The sequence below is a fragment of the Cavia porcellus genome, unplaced genomic scaffold, assembly GCF_034190915.1.
Source record: "Cavia porcellus strain 051 isolate PalLab524CR breed Dunkin Hartley unplaced genomic scaffold, mCavPor4.1 scaffold_1, whole genome shotgun sequence".
Lineage (NCBI taxonomy): Eukaryota > Metazoa > Chordata > Mammalia > Rodentia > Caviidae > Cavia > Cavia porcellus.
In genome coordinates this window covers 30884257-30897865 of record NW_026947484.1, presented here as the reverse complement: position 1 = coordinate 30897865, position 13609 = coordinate 30884257, and the positions used below count along the sequence as shown (strand labels likewise).

Sequence of the window (13609 nt, the reverse complement as noted above, 5' to 3'; positions counted from 1 at the left end):
CTGTGAGTTTGAGGCCAGTCTGGGCTACAAAGTGAGTTCAAGGTCAGCTTGAATTGCATAGTGAAACCCTGTCTCAAGAAGACAAAATAAAATGATATTGAGATAATTTATAAAATTATTAGATAAAATTTAATGTGATGTAATGATATGGGGCAGCTGCTCCTGAGTCCATGGCCTGTGTTACTGACATTCCAGATAGGACTGATAGTTAGCAGTTGGAAGGTCATCTAAAATCTGTGACAGCAAACACTAATTTGCTTTAATGAGCAGATGTGCCTTGTAGACAAATACTTGGGAACCACTTTTGCCTTAAGTTTGGGATAAGCGCTCCTAGGATCTTAAATGGGTTCAATTTGGTATAATTTTCAGGGTCATGGAAGGGGAGCTATTTTACAGTCAGTGGCCAATTTAGGAACATTCAGGCTATGAAGTCTCACAGATGTGACAGGCCTCGCATCATGAACATTCTTAGATGGGAACATGTCGCAGAAGTGGCTCAGGTGTCGGCCAGACATTGTTGCAGTTGTGCTGCTGTGTGCTCACGGCGAGGTGTGTAGTACAGAGCTTAGTCAGAGCCCAGGATGTCTGGAAAAGCAGTGGCGATGTGGACGGACTGCCAGGAAGCCAGAGCAATAACCATGGAAACACAAGTGATGATAAGATAACTCCCTTCTTGTCATCCATGCCAGTTTATACTGTACTGTACTGTACCACCATTTTAAGGTAACTAAAAGTAAAAATAGTTATTTACATTATCTGTGTGTATGTGTTTGGGTCTTTTTAATGCTTTACATTGAGTATTTGTGTCAGTGTATAAGATTCACTTTGTCAGACTTATGAACAAATCTGACTTACAAACGTTCTCCCTGAACAGAACTCATTTGTAAGTCAGGGACTTACTTACATTGTCAAATGATTATTTTGTAGAATTCTGTCTCATAGGTGAATTGCCAGTTACTTCGAATATCTTCCTAAAACAGCCAAGTCTCTGACATAAGGATTTTAGATTTTAATCTGGTACCCTGAATCTGATGGTCACCTGTTAAAATGATTTACTTTTCACAGCAAGATTTACAGTGAATTATTTTATGTACTATGTTTGCATCTCCAGGGGCTGCTATGAAAGCTACAAAGAATGACAAGAGGCATGGTCTGATACTTGTTTGCAACATAAAGGAAACAAAACATACTTAGAAATGCCAGTGAATTAGAGGAAGCAGGAGCTGTTACGGGAAAGTAGTTTAAATGAGGTCTCTCATTTAGATCATTTGCTGAAGAGAGAGGTAGCTTTAATGTAGGGCATCTGAAAGGCATTCCTGGCCTGGTTCTTGGCTCCACCTCCCTGCTAATGAAGGCCCTCACTATCTGCACTGCTGGTTCTCCACCCACCTCTTCTTCCAGCAGGTGCAGTGTCTCAGCTGCCTCGACTTTTTCAGCTTCTGCAGCCTCCTCAGTTTTCATGTGCCTTCGCCTTTATCAGCTTTCTCTTCAGTGGGGCTGGGTATTTGGTTAAAACCTTGCCATTTATTTCTAATGGGAGGAAGGCAGGATCCTACTACCCTGCTAGTCCCAGGCTATGTGGGGTTGCTGGTGGGGGAAGTTATGCTTTCAGCTGGAGGCTGATGATCAGCAAAGCTTTTTTAGGTGAGGTCTTACCATATAGTTCAGATTGGCCTTGAACTCACTGTGTAGCTCAGGCTGGTCTCAAACTCATGATGATCCTCCTGCCTCAGCCTCCCAAATGGTGGGATTATTATAGAAAACTAAGCCTGACAGAAATATTAGTAAAAACAAACAAAAAAACAATAGAAATATTATAGAGAATCAGTCAGAGCTAGGCCCTTGAGTGAGTCAGTACAGAAGATGAGAACACATTATAACTGTGGCTGGAGGTGCATCTGCTGAAGGCCGGAGTGCAAGATAAAATGGAATGGTCAGGCCTATATGCCTTCTGAGGGATAAATAATAAATAGATGATTATACTATAATTGGTATCATCTAGTGCAATAAAGTCTAGACATCAGTCACTCACCTGAGTGACCAGGACCTCCTGATCCACCCCTTGCTGAAAAGGTCCTTGTTCTTTCCAAGTACACTTGCTATGTGGTCTGCTCCCCCATTGGATAAATCATACCTAAGCCACTTACACTTGCAGTCTTATTGGTTGATCAGTTTTGACCCACATTGTAGACCCTTGTGATTTTGCTCTATAAAACTTGCTTTGGAAAGTGTGCTCACTGGGAACCCAATTTTGGGTCCTTTCCTGTCTGTCAGGAGCTCTTTCTCAATAAACATTTCCAATCTTAACCTCCATTGTTTCTTCAAATCCGTTCTTTGATTTTGGGAAACACAAACTTGACATATCTGACCTCTAACAGGTTGGGAGTTACAGTATTTTCCCTATATCTGGATTATAGGCATGCACCACCATGGCTGGCCAGCAAAGTCTTTGTAAGGTGAGAAAATGCTTTTCACTGCCAACTGCTCATTTCTTAGGAAGCCGCCTAGAGAGGATAGACACCTACACATATGTTGACCAACACTGGGGAACTCAGACTACCAGTTCATTCTCAACCACTCCTTGATATTATCCAGGAGTTGATACCCTGGGAATAACCTGATACAAAAGAAAACAGGAGTACACATCTTTCTCAACTTGTAACAGGGCCAACCAGGGCTCAATAAATCTGTCCCAAGTTTAGAATATCATTAAAAGTGCATTTAGCTAGGCATGGTGACATCCTCATAATTCCAGCATTCTGGGAGGCTGTACAGGATGATCACGCCCAGTTCTGATGTAGAACAGGGGTTGGTAGATGAGAAAATAAAATAGAGACCTTCTTAGGTCTCCTAGTTAATCCTTACTAGAGGAAGTTAAAAATAAACTTGCCTAGAGAGATTCCCCTGGGAAGCAAGTCAAAGCCAGAGGTAGAAAAATACAACAAAAACTGATAAAGAAAGGTATCAAGTGGTTATGGGATTTGCACCAAGAGACCACCAGAAGAAATGATGTTAGACAGAGGTGCGCAGAAGCCAACCCAGTTATGGAAGTTCTGAGTGGGAGGGAAAGGAGTCCTGCACACCCCACTATAAAAACAGCTGGGAACAAAGGGCCTGTGGATCCTCCATCTTTCCAGAGCTGCCTGTCCCGATTCTTTCTTAGCAAGGTGCTTTTCCTCTTTACAAATAAAGTGTTTTCCTTTTGTTAAACTTTGTCCCTCTAATTTTATTTATTTAGGTTTTTGGGTACTTTTTAGGTTTACATAGTGAGCATATTCACTATAGGGAATTTCTAGCTATACATCATGATATAACTTGATTCTGTTTTTCCTCATTCCCCTCCCCTCCCTTCAACACCTCTTTCTCTCATTTACAAAAGCTTTGTTTTCAATTTTTCCTTTTCTTATTTTTTTTCTTTTCCCTTCCTTTCCCTATCCCCCCTCCCTAGTTCTTCTTCCTATTTGAACATTTTCTTCCTATTTCACAATGTCTATTGTACATTTTGGTCTTTATGCACTTTTGGTTTCTCATACCAGAGAAACTGGTTTTTTTCTTTCTTTCTTTCTTTCTTTCTTTCTTTCTTTCTCTCTCTCTCTCTCTCTCTCTCTCTCTTTTTCTCTTTCTTTCTTTCTTTCCTTCCTTCCTTCCTTCCTTCCTTCCTTCCTTCTTTCCTTCCTTTCTTTTTTAACCAGAAATCACATTCAGGACTTTGTGCTTGCCAGGCAGGTGCGGTGCTGCTGAGGTATATCTCAGCCCTTGCTTTTCTTTCTTTTTCTTTTTTCTTTTCTTTTTTTTTTTTTTTCTTGAGATAGAGTCTCACTAAGCAGTTTGGACTGATCTTGAACTCACTTTATAACCCAGGCTGACCTTGAACTCTCAGCAGTCCTGCTGCTTCAGCCTCCTGAATGCTGGGATTACAGCATGGACTGCGATGTCTGGCACTACCATGCAGTGTTTATACATGTGTCCGACTTACTTTAAGAGTATGGTATCAGGGTCATCTGTTTAGCCAGAAATATCTTGTTTATCCTTCTTCATAGCAGAGCAGTACTGCATTGCATAAAAAACACCACATCTTATTTATCCATTCATTGGCTGATGGGCATTTGGGCTGTTTCCATAATTTGATTATTATCAACTGTGCTGCTATAAACATGGGTATGAGTACATCACTGTGTTATAATACTTTTAATTCATTCAGGAAGATACTGTACCAGGAAGAGGAATAGCTGGGTTGTGTGGGATCTTTAGTACTAGTTTTTTGAGGAACCTCCACACTGATTTCCACAATGGTTGTGTCAGTCTACATTTCCACCAACAATAGAGAAGGGCTCGTTTTTCCCCAAACGCCAGCCAGCATTTGTTACTGACTGATTTCTTGATAATAGCCATTCTTTCCAATGTGCCTCTAACTTATTACTGGGCCTGAGCTGTGATTCGGGTGGGCTTCTTGGACAACACAGCAGTGCTTGTCTCCCAGATGGGACACCGGAAACAGAGCGAGGAGGAACACAGACAATACAGCCATCTTCAGTTCAGGGTCCTCTTCCTTGTGGAAACGAAACTGGGCTCCAGGCCTACTTCTGTGAGCATCTTCTGTGTATTTATCTGAACTGAGGAGAAGCAAGCGTTTTGGTTATCAGCTCCAAGGGAAGGAGTATAATTTATAAGTGAAAAGCACAGGTATAGAACCCAATTTGTGGCTTACTGTATTCTTGATGTGGGTGAATGAAATTCCGAAACTGCTAGATGTCCAAAACACTGAGTACATGTTCTCTAAAACGGAGGAATGAATTCTAGGAACAATGGAGGTTAAGAGTAGGAAGAATTTATTAAGAAAAAGATACCTTCTGTCTGAGAGGGACAGAAGGGAGCCTGGAAAGTGGGTTGCTCACCAACCCCACTTCTCAAGGGTGTTTATTGAGCAAAGTCATGAGGTGAGGTGGGCTTAACATGGGACAGAACTATAATCAATCTATAACAAGTATAGTTGCTTAAATAATATTGATCCAATGACAAATCAGAGAAGGAGTGTGAGGTGGGACAAAACTCTGGTCAACCAATAAGTACAGCAAGTATAGTCACTTAGGTAATATTGATTAAATGGGGATCAAACTGGGAAGCAAGTCCTGTAGCAAGTGCACATGGGGCAGACAAGGACTTTCCTGGTAGGGGTTGGTTAAGGAGGTTTGGTCCTCCACCCACAGTAGTGGTTGATACCTACTTGAGTATGCATCACTGCCATTCATCCCTAGGGGAAGTACCTCGGTGAGTAAGTACCCAGCTCTTCTTTTTCTTGAAGCCTGACCTCCAGCCATAGTTATATTCTGACCTCTTGAGGGGCTCCTCTCTGTCTGACTGCCTATATAATATTTTTACCCAACTCAACTGATAGATCTGGCCAACAGTGACCAGCTGCTCCCCTCCCCCACCATTGTAAAAGCCCAAACATAGGGACAAAAGGTCTGTTGCCACGTTGCAAGAACCTAACCACAAGAACAAGGAAATACTCCCTGTAATGGAGAGCCCTGCTGCCAACCAGAGAAACACGCATTACACAGAAAGTACAAAAGTTACCCACAGCTCTCAGCCCATGACTGAAACAAATCCTCCCTCACTTTAACTGTCGGTAAAACCCTGCTCAGCCCTGCTCTGGGCACCTTGCCCTAGTCCGCTGGGTAAAATGCCACTGCTGCTTCCTTTGATTAAAACCCCTTGTGTCGACCTTGCAGTGTGTGTTCTGGTTCTTGGTGTGCAGTTCAGTCGCTTTATCACTCACTACCTGTAATATTCCCCTCTCTGAATAAATACCCCTAACTGCAGTAAGGGGACAATGGGTGAAGACTGATGTGACGACTGCCAGCTGAAGAGGGTTGTAGTCTGATCAGTCAGAGATACCTCACCGAGAGTGCATCTAAGGCCCTCGATAGGCTCCAGATGTTCTTGTTTTGCTTAGATATACATCTTTAAGTTTGGAGGAGACAGGGCCACAGAAACAAGTAAGCATGGCCAAATAATAAAATCAATAGGATAATTAGGAATACAGCCAACAAAGTTTTCCACCAGGGGGAGCCAGTAATAGCTTTCTATAAAGAGGATAAGGAGAAGGTCTAGGGAATTTCAGAATCTGACATGTTGTTAATCTGTCATCTAATATCTTTTTTTTTGTTTTGTTTTGTTTTTTAAATTTTATTTAAGGAGAAAAGAAAAAAAAGCAGGGAAAGGGTACAAGTTATACAGATTTACAGAAAAAAAATGAAGTGATTTCCTACTAGTTAATGGATTACATATTGTCATCTTAGAAATAATTGTTCAAGTCACAAAATTAAAGCTTGTAAAGTGGACATTCCATCAATGATACTGCAAACAGTTCTGTTCATTGATCCAATAAAACTCTGTGATATCATTTTCTATCTTATACACTTAAATATACATGCAGTTATATAGTTTGGAGCACTTTCTTTTCCTCTCTTTTGTACCATGACTATTACACATTTTGGGTTTCATTGCTCCCACGGTTCTTATTACTTTTTTGGAAGAGAGTAAAACCAAATGTGACATAACAGAACAGAATCGGTCAAGTCAAGGGGGTGGACATAATAGATAATGTAAAAACATAATACAAGGTGATCAACAATGGTTACCATAATGCCTCCCGCTATCTCTAATAGAATTGCCTATATCGTTAGTTATAATACAATTGAACAAAATAGTAAAGAACAAAACCGACAAAACCAAAACATTGGAGACATTGTAGATCTTCAAAAGTAGATAAAAGTCAACAAGAATGGGCGCCATAATGAATCTCATTATCTTCACAGCTGATGCCTAAACTTTCGAACCTGATACTATCCAGCAAAACAGAATAGGGGAACATCAGTTAAAAACCAGATGGTGAGAGTAATACAGGGCTTTAAATCAAGGTAATGAAAAGTCAAAGCGGGTTACTATAATATATCCTGCTATTTTGTCATCTAATATCTTGAGCAGCTCTTAAAACATTAACAGAAGGATCAGGAATGTACACATAACACTCAGCTTTTATAATTGCACAAGTACCCCCTTCTGCTGCTGTTAGAATGTCTAATGCCACCTGATTTTGGAGGATGGCTTGTCTCATTAATTTTACTTTTTCATTCAGAAGAGAGACTGGCCACAGTGTCATTGAAGGCCCCCAGAGTATACTCAGTTAAGTCCTTGATATGTTGCATGACATCCTCTAATACCGGGGAAAGGATGAAGGTAGAGGCCAAATGATCCTACCAGTGAAACCCATTTCTAGACCATGTGTCTTATTTACTTTATGCTCATTGCTGAGACAAAATACCTGAAGCCCAAGTTGGGAAAAGAAAGGGTTATTTCTTACAGTTTTTGGAGGTTTCAGTCCACACTCAGTTGGCTCCAAGGCAGGCAGGCATGGCTGGGCTGCAGTTCTCATGGCGGCTGCAAACAGTAAGCCGGAACTAGCAAAGAGCAAGACACACCTTCTTCCTGCCGTTACATCACATCCTGGCTCCACCCCTATGTGGGTGTAGCACTGACACCATCAATCCGAGCACTAGACAATGAAGCATCACAAATGCACAATGCAAACTTATGAGGCCTGGGGGACACAGACATAAACCTTGATACCATGGATGCCATAAGAGGGGCAAGTTGGCAGATTTGCCAATACTTTTCACACTTTGGCCTTATAACCCTGCAAATACTAATGCATGTCTTCCTATCCATTTAGCGGGTAGCAAAGGCCATAAATTGGGCCCACAGGAGCAATGAATGCCATTGGTACTGCCCATCTAATTCTGGGGTGATTAAACCAGTTTATTGCAAAGCAGTCTTCAGCCTGTAAAGTTATTATATGTATACATTGTTCGGAAGGTGTCCATTCCAAGTGTCTAGTAGTGTTAGGCCAATGAGAATAGGAGTGATTTTTCTGTTTCCAACATAAGAGAGCCTTAACCATAGATAATCATCCCCAAATCTGAAAATAGCCATCTTGATATCTATGGTCGTTGGCCCTTAGGATGGGATGCTTACTTTTGTTGTGGAAATTTGATACCAAACCAAATGGAAGACCTTTTGTACCAAGGAGTTAGAAAACAAATGTTTTACTCATAGTGAAATAAATAAGACACATGTGCAAACATCATATTGTTTCATTAGTGTGACAAGCTGAAAGAAAAAACATGTATCTGAATATGTATATAAAAATAGTTAAGATAGTTATACTACTGATTTCTCTGGACTCACCAAAGAGAAAGATTTGTGCTGATATTGTTCAGATATTGAATGCAGATGTCTTGGGCTCTGGGTGAATGATTTGGGGATGATAATGTGCGATTTATACGCCATTGTTGCCTCTGTTTGGCATGCTTTGAAATTTTGTTATAGTATTTCTTCTTCTTGTTTTTCTTTCTTTTTATCTTCAAATATAATGGATTTAAAAAATTTTTTTGGAAAAGAAGAAAGAAAATGTTTATTATGCTAGCAGGCTGGAGGGACCAAGTCCCAACCACCAGTCCCAACTGAGAGTGAAACAGAAACTTATATATGTTTGGTAAGCAGGGATACAAAAGCTGATAGCAGGTCATCATATAATTGGTACATGAATCAAGTCACATACTGTCAGGCAGGTTTGCTCCAGGCAGGTTAGTCAAGGGGTTGCTTATCATAAGGTGGGAGCAAATAGGGAGGGAACTAGGGCTGAAGAGGTGGTTGAAACTGAACATGCCCTTGACTAGCTTATCTCAATTGGACAGTACTTGCAAATAGAATATGTTTATATGTGAGAACTGAGTTAGGTTGGACCATCTCTAAGTTGCAGTTGATGTGGTGAGCCAAAGCTAATGGTCCAACTATGTGATGGGCCGGGTGAGTACATCTGGTTTTAACAGAGCATCAGACTTTCATTTTTAAATTTTCTGTCACATTTTTGTTTAATAGGGGTCTTACCCGAGCCTTAAGGAAGCTTCAGTGGCATTGTTGGAAAAGATTCTACTATGTCCAGGATTGTTAAGAGTATAGTTTAGGTCCAAGAGTATAGCTCAGCAGCACAGTGCCTGCCTGGCAATCGCAAGGTTGTAAGATAATTCCTGGTACAAAAAAAAAAAAAAAAGTATAGTTTATAGGCCATCCAGGAATTGCATTTCCCCTTAAGTGGTAGTGATTAGTAAAAGGGCTAAGAGTAACATCTTAGATTACTTATCTGAAGACTGTTTTTTTCTTGAAGAAGAACCTTAAGTCTTCCATGGGTTCGCAGAAGTATTCAGATGAATACACTCAGTGATAGTCTCTGGTTCCTGGGACTGGAATTGAATGTGTTGCATGTTTCCAGGAGTCCAGGCGAGCTGAAGAAGTTGACAGGATCACGGTGTATGGTCCTTCCCAAGTTGGTCCTCTGCAGTCCATTTTGGCTTTAGATGGTAGACAGGCCACACAAGTACGCAGAAAAGGAATCAAATGGTTCTCTTTAACATTTTCCAGGATCAAACATCTTCCAGTGCTTAAGAATGCATTCTAAAGGGGTAAGAGATTTTGACATTGAGCCACCTATCCCCCTCCAAATGACATAGTGGGATGAAATTCCCCACCTGCTAGAGTTCAGATTGCTGAGTTCATGTTTTTTAAAATTGAGGAATGAATTCTAGGAACAATGGAGGTTAAAAGTAGACAGAATTTATTGAGTGAAAGACAGTTTCTGTCTGAGAGGGTCAGAAAGGGGCCTAGAAAATGGGTTACCCCATCTCTCTTTTCTTGAGACAGTCTTGTTATTTAGCCTTGAAATTGTGAGGACCTTCTTATCTCTGACCTCTGAGTACTGGGATTACAGGTATGTGCCACCATGCCTCGCTTACACATTTCTCTTTAGATCCTACTTTCTGGGGGCATAGGTCATGTCACACTGGCTTTTTTAACTTGGTACTTGTACCCCCATATTGTAGGTGCATAGTAGTGGGCAGTAAGTGAATGGGTTGGTGGAAACTACTACGTTGTTTAACTGAAAAGACAATTCATGTGAAAGCTTTCAGAAGTCAAACAACATGGAATAGTTCTTAGAAAACTTATTTTTTTCTCTTGGGCTAGATGTGTTCACATCATGAAAATTTTCTTAAATTGAAAGCACAAAATGATACATGATTAACGGACAGAATATCCAGAGGCAGCAGCAAGTGAGCCAAGTCTGGTGACAGTAGCCATATTGTTAGCGTGCTCAGAGAGCAAGCATATAACATGGTGGATTCTAACACATACAAACCTGAGAAGCTGACAAGAACAACTTGATACTACTTAGGGGCATAAATACAGGATGGGGGCAACAGAAGGAACAAAAATATATCCTTTTTCTGGTGGAAATTGAGATACGTTCTGCCACTATAAGAAATGAGAAAAATAGAAAAGTGAGCTTGTGGCCAAGATTAGTTTGGACTTGACTATATTTTTGAACTTTTTTTTTGTTTTTTTGAGACAGGGTTTCAGTATGCTGTTCAAGTTGGCCTTGAACTCACAGCAATCCTATGTGAGCCTCCCGAGTGCTGAGATTATAGGTATGCACCACTACGCCAGGGGTTACTGTTGAATTTCTAGGTCCATAATTGTTAAATGGGAGTTGTATTTGTTCTTTCTGAGGAAATGGATAACAGCATTTTATAAACTGGAAAGGTTTAGAAATCTGTAATGTATTAAAGGTCATGTTTATTATTATTCTAATTATATTTAAATATATTCTTTGAGGAGTTAAAGTAAATATCTGGTGATATTTGGGACTCAGAGGGAGGAACTAACTGAGGAGACAGGGTGGGAGAGAGGCAGAGGGGCAACAAATCTGTAAATGATGGGGAAGAAAATGCGTTTTAGAGGCCGGGATTTAGCTCAGTGTGGTAGGTGCCTGCTTGCCAAGTTCGAGGTCCTGAGTTCAATCCCTGGTAAAAACAGGGAAAATGGGTTTTAGCACAGGAATCAAAGCAGCAGGCTGAACTCCAAGAGATGACTGGAAAGTGCAGTCTGTTCGTCAGCAGACATAATAATGTCACCTGGACATAATACTTGAAACCCACAAGTTCAAAGAGGAGAAGTTTAATTTGCCTCACGGTTTCAGGAGATTCAGTCCAGGGGTGGCTGGCAGCAAGGTGGGAATGTTATGGTGGAAAAGCAGAGCATAGCAAAGCAGCTTAGTTCATGGCAGCTAAAAGCAGATCAGGGGAACAGTGCCAGAAAGGGAGGGGCCAAGGACTACATACAACCCAATGGCGCATCTCCATTGTGTACCCAGACACACCCAGAAGTGTGCTGTGCTAGTCCCCTAGGCGATTTTTTTTTTTTTTTTTTTTTTTTTTTTGGTACCAGTGATACTTGCCAGGCAGGCACTTGTGCTGCTGAGCTGAATCCCCAGCCCTGGGTGATTCTTAATCCAGTCAAGTTGACATATCATGACTAACAGTTACATGTAGTATGGAAGAAACCAAATATGGGAGAATTTCTAGAAGCTGGAAATGTTCAGGAGTGTTGAATGATTTGGAGAGGTTGAGTAACAAGATCAGTGACTAAACTTCATTGAATTTGACTTGAATTTGCTAAGTTTCAATAAATGGTTTGAGAAGTGGATAGAGAAAGGACCTAGAGTCTGTGTGGTGTTGGAGGGGTGCGTGGGACCGTGTCAAGGTACCTGGGAATACAGCAGTGGCTGTAGATACCATGTAAGCACCACACCAGCCAGCACTTAACAGCAAAAGGAAACTAATTTTGTAAGAAATTTTCTACTCTTGAACCAGGCGTGGTGGTGTATGGCTGTAATCCCAGCACTCAGGAGGCTGAGACAGGAGGATTGTTGCAAATTTGAGGCCATCCTGGGCTACAAAGTGAGCTCAAGGCCAGCCTAAACTGTGTAGGGAGATCTTGTCTCTAAAGACCCAAAAAACAAAACAAAAACAAAAAGCTTTTTCTACTCTTATTCCAAACAAGATGTGAACCAAGAAAAGGTAGAGGAGAAAGGCTTCAACTGGAGCAGAGAGATTGACAGAATATTTGGAGGACCCAGGAAGTGGGGGTAGAGAGAGAAGACCTGTGCCAGTAGGTGACATCCAACATCCAAAAGGAGAGAGGAGCCTTACAGGTTGTTTGGTAATTTTCTTGGAGACACAGAAAAACAAACAAACAAACAAACAAAAAACACACGCCACTGAATTGAAGGGGCACAGGCAGGACAAAGAAAGACTCAGAGAAGTTCATCCTGGCAAGCAAATGATTTATTAAGGGTTACTTACACTATCAAATTCGCTAACTTTCCTTTCCTAAGCTACTAGTTTTTCCCCTACTGGTTTTATAGGACTCTAATTAAAACACTAAAAGTAGGATAATCAAAAACATGAGTCCTGCTGGGCGTTATAGCTCATGCCTGTAATCCCAGGATTACAGTAAATTTGAGGCCAGACTGAGTTCAAGGTCAGCCTCAACTGCATAGTGAGACCCTGTCTCAGGAAAGCTCAAACAAACTAAAACAAAACAAAATGAGTCCTTCAACAAGCTTATGAGTACTCTGTTGCTATCCCATCCTTATCGGGAACGCTGCAAGTCCCCGCAAGCAGTGTCAAGCTGCTGGGATGGGTAACCTTGTGCTGTAGCACCTGGCGAGCCTCCCTCTTACCCGACAGCTAAATAGCAGCCCATAGTAGATGGAGTCACTGGCTAGTGTTCTAGGATAATTTTCCCTACACATACCAGAGAGGACGCTTTTGAGGCTGGGAGGAAACATGGGGTGCAAGAGGCATGGTTTTAAGAAGAAGGCTTGTAAAGAAGGCACTGAGAGCTCTCAGTGCTTTGGTGGAGCAGGCTCTATGAAAAGCAGCAGCTCTGAAATGGTTTGGGAACAAAATGCTACATAGTTAGCAAATGTTTCTTGTGGTATAAACATGCTACATAGTTGGCAAATGTTTCTCCTGGTATAAAAATCATACACAAATTGGCAAATGTTCATTTGTCATGCCCATGAAAGTAAAATCTGTTACTTTTCTCACCGATGTGAAAACAAATGGTAACCAGTTCCTTAACAAGTGCAGACTGAATTAAGCTGTATTTATTTGATGTAAGTCAGGCACTGACCTTATTTGTGATACAGCTATGTGGTTTTCTGTGTATGTTTCATTTATAAAGGTGCTACAGTTTTTACTCTGTTTTTTCCATATCCAACTTGGACCTAATTGTGCCACTAGTTTCTACCCAGAGCTTCAGTGTCCAGAGGCTGGAAGCCCTGGACTGACCAGCTCTCCTCCCCACCAATCCCCCTCTGGACAACAGAGCCTCAGGATGGGTTGTCTACATTGGCCTCTTGTTGCTTCCAGCACCTGTGTCATCCCAGACACGTGGATTGAGATTTGCATAAATTACTTTTTACTAACAAGTCTCAAAAGATGAGTTGAGGAGTCAAGGTCCTGGCTTGCTGATTGGACTGCAATAAGTCTTCATCCCTCAGCCCTGGACACCAAACATTAGGCTTTCATATGCAGATGCCATGCTCTAGTGCTTGGAATATCTGTTCCCTCTCCTCCAAGTTGCATTCATTCTTTCATTCTGGCTTTTTTTTTTTCCCCAGTACTCAGCTCAAGCACGCAGAAGA

At 41.3% G+C, this 13609-nt stretch overlaps 1 long non-coding RNA gene across 1 annotated transcript; it reads right to left on the bottom strand.

The window, feature by feature from the left end:
* Positions 1–4173: 4173 nt before the first annotated feature.
* Positions 4174–9512, bottom strand: LOC134470671 (uncharacterized). The gene is made up of 3 exons (XR_010039717.1): positions 8953–9512; positions 7367–7443; positions 4174–4613 (listed from the first exon to the last, which is right to left on the bottom strand). It is a non-coding gene; the product is annotated as an uncharacterized LOC134470671 (long non-coding RNA).
* Between the last annotated feature and the right edge of the window lie 4097 nt (positions 9513–13609).